Source organism: Alligator sinensis, unplaced genomic scaffold, assembly GCF_000455745.1.
Source record: "Alligator sinensis unplaced genomic scaffold, ASM45574v1 scaffold1456_1, whole genome shotgun sequence".
Taxonomy (NCBI): domain Eukaryota; kingdom Metazoa; phylum Chordata; order Crocodylia; family Alligatoridae; genus Alligator; species Alligator sinensis.
Window position 1 is genome coordinate 409,954 of NW_005842763.1, and position 8,989 is coordinate 418,942.

Here is an 8,989-nt window from a genome sequence, read left to right on the forward strand (position 1 = left end):
GGGGCCGGGCGCTGCGCGGGCGCGATCCGGATTCTCGCGGCCCGTGTGAACGCACGCGGCCCCCCGCGGGAGACACGAGGGCGCCCCTGCTCCGCACGCGCCTCCTCTGGACGCTTTCCAGAAGCATTTGGATGCTTCTCTTGCTCGGAGCCTCTGGCCCCAGCTGACTCGGGCAGCGCCCGAGGTCCCTGCCAGCCCTCATGTCTGTGAAGTCTGTGAACCCCCCGCGGCTGTCACCCGGCCCCGCAGTGAGTAGCAGGGCCCTGGGCTGGGGAAACCCGGCCAGGGCACAGGGGGAGTTGCCGGGTTTCCCCAGCCCAGGAGATGCCCCAGGGCCCTGCTTCTCAGCCAGGGGCACCCACGGGCATGAGGGGCACAGCCTGGGCCTCGCAGCGCCCCACAGAGATTCAGACCTGGTGCCCTCTCCCTGCCAGCCCCCGTGTTCCCCCCCGGGCTCCCATCGGCCTCCCTTAGTTGGGAGGCCACTGGGGACACAACCAACAAGAAGGTCAAAGGCTCAGAACAAGTGCTACAAGGGGAGCCGTGGAGCAGAGCGTGCTGGACAGCGCCCACTGGCCCTCGAATAGGTCCAAGGAGCCCATGGACATTGCTGTGTGACACAGGCCTGTTTGATACACATCGGGAACATGGGCTGTTGCCTGCCAAGAAAAGCTGAATGCCCTCCTTAATTTTGTGGGGGGGCACTAAATGCATATCAAGTAATTATGGGAGACAACTAAAGAAGAAAATAGATAGCAAGGGTCAAAGGTTCAAAACGATGGCATCAAGGGGGGGGGGACACAGAGCAGAGAGCACTGGTCAGTGCCTGCTGGCCCTCGAATGCCTCCAAGGAACCCATGAACACTACCATGTGACACAGGACTTTTAACACGTCAGGGAAAATCACAGACCAGGGTCCACCAAGGAAACGATAAGCCCCTTTAGCACTAGGGGCCAATAATGATGTGTTATAGATCACTTGGGACAAATAATGAAAACAGGGACAGGAGTGGTGGTCAAAGGGTAACAACTAGTGTGTCAAGGGGGGGGGCACTGAGCAGAGCAGTGGACAGCACACACTGGCCCTCAAACACATCCCAGGAGCCCATGGATACTGCCGCATGACACAGGCCTATCTGTCAGTCTTTAATTATGTGAACCCAGCCCACCAAGTTTCTCATTGGCCTCCTTCAGGCAGGGAGGCTACAGGAAAAGGAGACGACAGATTTCTTGGGACAAATAATAAAAAAACGGGGATGGGAGTACTGGTCAGAGGTTCAAAACGAGTGCCAAGTGGGGATACGGAGCAGAGCATACTGGGCAGCACCCACTGACCCTTGAACACATCCAAGGAGCCCGTGGACACTATCGTGTGACACAGGAGACTGAGCAAGATGGACCCATGATCTGACTCAGTAAACAGCAGTTCTAATGGGGATGCCTTGAGATCCTTTCACGGGTGCCACAGATGCCACACAGTGTTAGCACTGTTAGGTGGACAGACACGACGCACAAGCTACAACCAGAGATTTCACACAGGAACCCATAGCGTTAAAACTGTTCTGCCCTGCTGGGGCCTTCCTGAGTTCTTTGCAATGGAAGAATTGCTCTAGTACAAGGGCTGCTAATGATCCAGCCTGCAGGCTGACCCCATGCCATTTTTCTGGTCTGTGAGGCCAAAACTGAGTACCACTACTCTAGTATTTCTTTGTAGTCAAAAAATGAATGAAAACTAAGAGCTGGCATTTTCTGAGGGGAGCCTACAGTCTAACAAGAGGTGCCTTGTGTCTAAAAAAGTTGCAAACAAAGGATAATGCAGGGCTCATCCAACCTTGCCCCCCCAGTCCCCTTTTGCAAGTTCAGTGCATGTCCCAGGACAACCAGGGGTAGGAAAAGGACACAATGACAGGCAAGGAGAGATTGTGGCAGGACCAATGAAACAAGCACAGACCCTGATCTCAGGCACATTGAGGGGTTGGCCTGGAAAGGAGAAGAGAGAACTTTAAACGGCACTTTCAGGGCTGCTGTTGCCAGCACCATCTTCTGAAGCAGGGTCCGGGTAGGCAAACAGCTGGGGCTGGGGCTGGGGCTGAGCCAGGTAAGACTGGGAATTAGCAGGCTGCATTTTGCACCATTGCAATGCATTAACAAGGCATAACTACAACTCATACAAAGATGCCTGTAGGAGTGCAGTGACTGGGAATGCAATGCAAAGTTTAGGGTAGTAGGCTAAGCTTCCCACTGTTGGCTTGACGTTCAGGGAAGTCAAGCACTTTCCCCCTCCAGGCTGTGGAAAAACAGGATGGCCATTTTGGGTATTGGGTCTAGCCAAATCTCTCTGAGATTTCATGTCATCAAATAGCCGGGCCCGTGGAAGAGCCTGTCTGAACTGACCCCTGTGATCCAGAACAAGTGACTTTGTGCCTGCAGGTTTCCCAGAGGCCAGGGCATGGGAATAAATGTGTTGAGCACAAGACAGAGACCCTGAGTCACCGAGATGGAGAAGTGCTTCTGGGCAACAAGGTTTGAGCAGCATCCTAGCTGGGCTTGGCCAGGTGTGGCTGTTGGCCACTTTTGTTCGAGGCTTGCTATCTCGGCCTCCATCTTCCAGGGCTAATGCATGCAGACCGGCCTTTGTAACACCCTGTGCTCAAAGCCAGGATGCACACAGCTTGCACTAACAACAGGTTTGGGAAGCACCATCATTTGCACCTCAGCACCACACACTGGGCAGGGTTTCCTGGCTCCAGGTCCATGTAATGAACCTGCTTAGCATGAGGAATGCAAATGAAGGGGCATGACCTTCTTCCTGTCACCCTGCTCCCTAGGGGCCCGATCAGAGCGAGCTGGGGAAACATGAAGCGACTGTTCCCAAGGGAATTCTACACGGAGGAAAATGGGATGGAGAGAGCCTGCAACTTCAACTCAGGTAAACTGCACAGGAAACCAGGGGAGCAGAGTGCAGGTTGGGTGAAACCACACAAGTAGGCACTAAAGAAAAAGGCTTGGTGCTGCCTCTAGAAACCTCCAAAACGGGTAATGAAGGGTGCAAACCCAGGCTCCCAGTGTCAGCCACAGGCTCACCAGTAGGTGAGTGGAGATGGAAAGTGAGGGAGAAACAGGATCCTGGGGAGCCCATCCTACCGTCATGTGCCTTTTATCTTTGGTGCGGAGAGCAGGTCACCTGAGCCCCGGATCACATTTCGCATCCCAGCAGACAGATGCTAAAGGGGAGCAGCCAAACAAGGGAGATAAGGCTTTGGCTTCAGGTGACAACTCCAAGGCTTTGGCAGCAGCGTCCAAGTTCCTGTGAACAGTGCCATGCCATGCTCTGGTGCTTTCCACCCAGGGCTTGTTTTACTGAGAAATGCAAGTGCCCTCCCCCCTACTTCCCTGCTGGGCAGCAATGGTATGGAGAGCAAGGAGGCAGAGGAAGGGAAGAGCAGTTTTAAGAAGGCTCAAAAACCCAGTGAGGGGAATGTGGGCATGGAGAGGCATCCACACAGGAGCTGCAGGAGGGGCCCTGCCCTGTCACACAAGCAGCTATTCTCTGCAATCAGGTGTCCTGCACAAGTGAAAGGGATGCCTTGCAAACAGGAACTCTGGTTTCTTACATGTGTCTGCATAGCTGAGCAGGAATAAGGCCCTTTGGCTTGCAGGGTAGGTGAGCAGAACAGGCCGAGTGTCCAAGCACTCCAGAAACACAGCCAGCAGCCAAACTGGGATGGTGCCTGGACAGCCAGCTAAGTCTTCTCTGTCTCTAAACAGCATGGGTTTGAGAGGAAGATGCTGTGGTCTCTCTCCTGCAGCCACCTCCAGGCACCAATTAGTTACTGTTCCACTTAAAGAGCTATTATTAGAGTGGCTGTGAGAAGAGGACCCCCCACTCCTGGATATGTTTGATGTATGGCTTCTGCTGTCAATCCAAGGCATCATTTGGGACACCAGCCTGGTACTTTCGAAAAAGTCCTTGTGCCAGAACCTTTTGTTGTCTGCTCTACACAGCGAGAGCAGCTTGCAGCTGCTCAGTCTTCTCATCACATCATTCCCTGCTATACTGCTCCCTGCACTGGGGGGGCACAAACAGCAGCAAGGCATTGGGCAAGAAAGCTTAGAGGTTGGTAACCTGTTCCTAGTTCTGGCGCCATCAGGTTTAGCAACCTCCACACAGGCTTATGCAGCAGTACATTGTGGGGTAGGAGTGAAACAGGTGTTTTTAGGCAAAACCTCCACATTTTGAATCACTGCTCCTGGGTGGGAAGGAGTATATGAGAGAGGCAGCTGGCTGTGTTAATCTGAAGTCAGGCAAAAGGGAGGGTACAGCTGCACCTTATAGCATAAGCTTTTGTATACTATGATGCTTGTGGCGTACAGCAATAAGAGGAGGCTGGCTTGGTTGGTCTGACTCCGCCACCAAGGATTATTAATGTGTAAAAATAAATAAATGATATAAGACCAGCAACTGGATGTTACTTTTTCCATAACTGCCTGGCAAAGAAAACATGGAATCAGCCGAGCATGGCTTTTCCGAAAGACCTGAGGGTTCTGGAGGCAGTGATAAAGAACCAGCTGCAGAAAGGGAAGAAACCCTGGAAACTGTGGACTAGAGAGACCAACTGCACTGCCCACACGGCCTCTTCAGTGGGTTTCACTTTCCTATTCTGTTCCAGTGTGCCCAAACACTCCCTTCCAGCTGCCTAATAAAAGCTGTCTTTTGTAAGGGTAATCCCCTGTTGCTGTAGTGTCACTCACAGGGCTCCTGAGGAAATTAATTTAAAAAAAAATTTGGGTTATTTTGAAGTAACTTGAAGAGTCATGGTGAAAACCAGCAGTGCTGGAGCTACAAACCCAGATGTGGTAACAGGCCCAGGATATTTTTCTTTGTAACTGGAGGCCAGGAACCTAATACTATGGGGTACTCTTGCAGGTAGGCTGTGAGGCACAGTGCTAGAGCAAAGAATCTAGAGGCTGAAAAGCTACAGTCAGCATCTGATCCCATTTTCTGCTTTTCTACCTTCTTCCACAACAAAGATCAACAAAGGCTGAGCTCACCATTAAGTTGCAGAAACATAACAAGGCCCTATCAAATTAGAAAAGTTGAGTTTTATCAGTTTTTTGCTCTAGCTTGCCAGGCCTGGTTAAAACTTTGTGATGACTAAGGTTAAACTAAAACCTGTAATCTTGTTTTTGGGGAGAAAAAGATGTAGCAATCACCACTTTGAATGGGGATAAGTGAAGCATAATTGGGAGAGTAAAGGTAAGGCTCTAAACCAATAGGATTAGGGAAATTATCATAAAACATGCTTGTGCATTAGGGTAGGTAAGCTAATGAAAGGTTAAGGGTGGGGAGAGACAGAGAAAATGGTTGGACACACCTTCAAGATTCCGAGGCAATATGCTGTCTTGCGGACCTAAGTGCTATCTGATCATCACTCTGGGACTGAACATCTGTTTAGCAAGGTAACTAACTCATTGCTTGTGAATGCATTGTGTTTCTCTCTCAAAGCAGATTTATTATAGAGTGGAACCCTTCTCTCTCCTTGAATGTCTCAAAACTGACCACACCTCAAGCACAACTGTTCAGGTAACAAGTCCTGCTAAGGATCCAGTAGTACAAGTGAAAAGCCTCATTCTAGACTTAGGTCAGAGTCTGCCCTCAGTTGAACTCAGGGTATGTCATTCAGGCCAGGGAGTTGAGCTACAGGTTGCAATGCTAGCCACATCCCTGTCTTGTGTACCACTGGCTACAGGAATCAGTGTGCTTTAACTCAGTGTTCCTCAAAAGTGGGTCGTGAGAATATATGAAAGGGTTTACAGATTTACAGAAATTTAAGGCTGGAAGGGACCTCATGAGATCATCAGGTCCAGCCCCCCCTGCTCTGGGCAGGAAGGACTGCTGGGGTCAAATAACTCCAGCAAGGTGCGTGTCCGGTCTCCTGAAGATCTCCAGGGTAGGAGAACAAACTTTAAACATGGATTCTCCTTCAAAGGAGAAATGCATGGGAAACCATGGCTTTTCGCTTGCAGGCTGGCAGAGCTCTATCCTGCAAGGGGCTGCTTGGGGCCCCCCATGCCCCGCACACTCCCTGCCCCACACATGGGGTGGGAGGGGCTGGGGGGCAGTGGGTTTGGAGTTAGGGGCACTGGGTCAAGACTGGCCGTCGATGCTTACAAATCGGTCCTGGTACAAAAAAGTTTGAGAACCACTGCTTTAACCAACTAGCCTGATGGACCACTGTATTGGGGGAATTTCGCATTCTTTGATCTCTCAGACAGTCTGAAAGCTGGGGTACAACACATCCTATGGATCCATAACATACACGCCATTCTTACCACATTAGTCTGATGCTTTCTCTTGCAAGACTGGCTCAGTTGCAGGAAGGGAAACAATACAAACCTGCAAAAAACATTTGACGGTTCTGCAAAAAACATTTGACGGTTCTGCAAAGACTTGCAGAGCAGGACCTGGGACAGGAACACAGGAGCCAAGTGTGCCACACAGCAGGAAGGAAGAAGTCATGCCCTGTGCCAGGTTTTGATCCCAAACCAACATAAGACTCTCCTTATTAGGGATGATAGAGGTAGTTAGCTGCATTAGTCTGAAGTCAGGCTGAAGGTATAGCAGGAATCCTTTACAGACCAACTTGTTCAGAAAGGCAGGGGAGATATTTGGCTTAGGTCAGCTTGCTCTATTTTGGCAGGGGAGATACCATTATCACCAAGCCAAGATCACCTTAACTGGTGCTGTGCAGTTAAAGGGTGGAGACTTGCCCCATGCACTGTGGGCAGGACCTCCCTACGAGAGTCTACTATAGTTTCCCAATGGGAGGATCTCAACTATATGCTTTATTTTTATGGAGATTGGGGATTTCCTTCTAGCATGCTCCTAGATGGATTTGGGAGCATCTCAGGGGTGGGCAATTATTTTGGGCAGAGGGCCGCTTACCAAGTTTTAGCAAGCCATTGGGGGCTGCATGACAGGCAGTCCAGGGCAGATAAATATTAATTTTCGAAATTTTTTAGGGGCCCCACAGGCCGGACAGAATGGCCTGGCAGGCTGCATCTGGCCCCCGGGCCACATTTTGCCCACCCCTGGAGTATTTGAAGCCACAGGCTGAAGATTCTGTGAGGGAGGATACTTGCTGGTGGTAGCACCACACAGACTTGAATGACAAAAAAAAACAAACCAAGAGGCTCAGGAGAGATACAAGGATGATGGTTTCAGCCCAGGTGGTTTTACTTACCTGGCAGGGTAGATTCCCTTTTCAGCCCTGAATGACTCAATGTAATTGAGGGTAACAGCTTGTCCCCTGCAATGTGGGCAGGCTGACCCCTGCGAGAATCTACTTAAGCCTCCCAATGGGAATATCTCTGCTACCTAATTTATGGTGAAGGGGATTGCTTTCGGGCTTTCCCTCTAGCTCAATGTTTCCCAACCTTTTTCACCTCACATCACACTCACCTAAATAAAAAAGCACCGTGACACACCAGACGCAGGTTGGGGTGGGCGGGGGTGGTGCGTGGCCAGCCGGATGGCATTTTGGGCTGCGGCACACCAGTTGGGAAACACTGCTCTAGCTTGCTCCTTCGGCCTTTTCTCTAAGGGCAAACAAGACAAGGGGGCATCTGAACTCCAAGGCCTCCAGGCTTGGGGCTTGCATATAGGATGCTTGCCACAGATGTGGGGGGGTATCAGAAGTCCCAGGTTGAAGAGTCCAGGAGGGAGGATACTTGCTGGTGGTAGCACCACACAGACTTGAATGATTGAGCTCTGCTCAGTTAAGAGAATTCAGAACTGATTTGGCCAATTTGGCCTGAGACGCATTTAAAAAAAAAGGCATAAGGCATATGCAACAACCCATTTCGTCAGCTTCTAAGACATCAATCTCTAGGGTGCTACCCTGCCCTGCCTATGAAGGGAGGTACTGGACTTGCCCTGTCTCCGACATCTGCTCTGCTTCAAGTGAGTCTGTGAAGCATGATCTGAGATACAGGTAACAGTTCTGAGCTGGAGGGCCCATCCCTTTGTGGGTGAGCTTGCTTTCTCCCACAACAAGGACTGCTGCAAGGCCCTGCTGATCAATGGCCAGGTGGCAGGCTGGAGGCACAGCACACTTGTGGCTGTGCTGAGGTCAGAGCAAAAATAATTTTTGGTCACTGCTCAGCCTGCAATCAGCCCAATACCTTAGAGAAGAAAAATCGTTCCCCTTCTCCAAGTTAGTCCTGTTACCTCTATTCCATGCTTGAAGAACCAGCAATTCAGAAGCTCATTCTGTGAGAGCAGGAGGTATGAATTAGAAGCCAGGCCTTAGCACCACCCTCTTTTGCCACAGTTTATGGCCTGCAGTAAGCCCCTCAGCGTCCCCACATGGCTCATTCTGGATAACATTTTTCTCTCCACATGGCTCATTTAGGCAAAATAGGGCCTGGATTGCAGCTATGGACACACAGCTGTCTCCCTGGGGTGGGCCATCTTTGACTAAATCTGCCAACCTGATTTTATGAACTCAAAAAATCGAAGTGCTTTCAGAGACATCCTCTGGGATTTCTACACTGAAGTGCTTGGGCAGCACCCCCCACACCAGAGAAAGGTGAACTTGTTGTCACAACCCAAAGTTGTGGTTTTTTGTTTTTGTGTGCTTCGGCACCGCTAAATTATGTCCCCGCCAAATTGCAGCTCCTTTGCACAGTAGAGTTTTCTGCTGCAATAGAGAACCCGCGTGCAAAACAGTATTTCCCGCCAGTTTGTAGCCTTCTTTGCATGGTGCATTTCTTTTGCATCATAGTGATGCACGGTGCAAAGGAGTTCCCGCCATTTGTATTTAGATTCGCGCCACATTATTGGCTGATCCTAAATTATGCACACGTGGCGGCTAGCGATTGGCTTGCTAGCCGTATAAAGAGCTTGGGAGGTTTCCGCCCAAGTTGGAGAGAGAGAGAGAGAGAGAGAGAGAGAGAGAGAGAGAAAGAGAAAGAGAGAGAGAGAAAA

General features: G+C 50.5%; 1 pseudogene; it reads left to right on the top strand.

The window, feature by feature from the left end:
- The first annotated feature begins 7,236 nt into the window (after positions 1–7,236).
- Positions 7,237–7,419, top strand: LOC112552095 (annotated as a pseudogene).
- Positions 7,420–8,989: the final 1,570 nt, after the last annotated feature.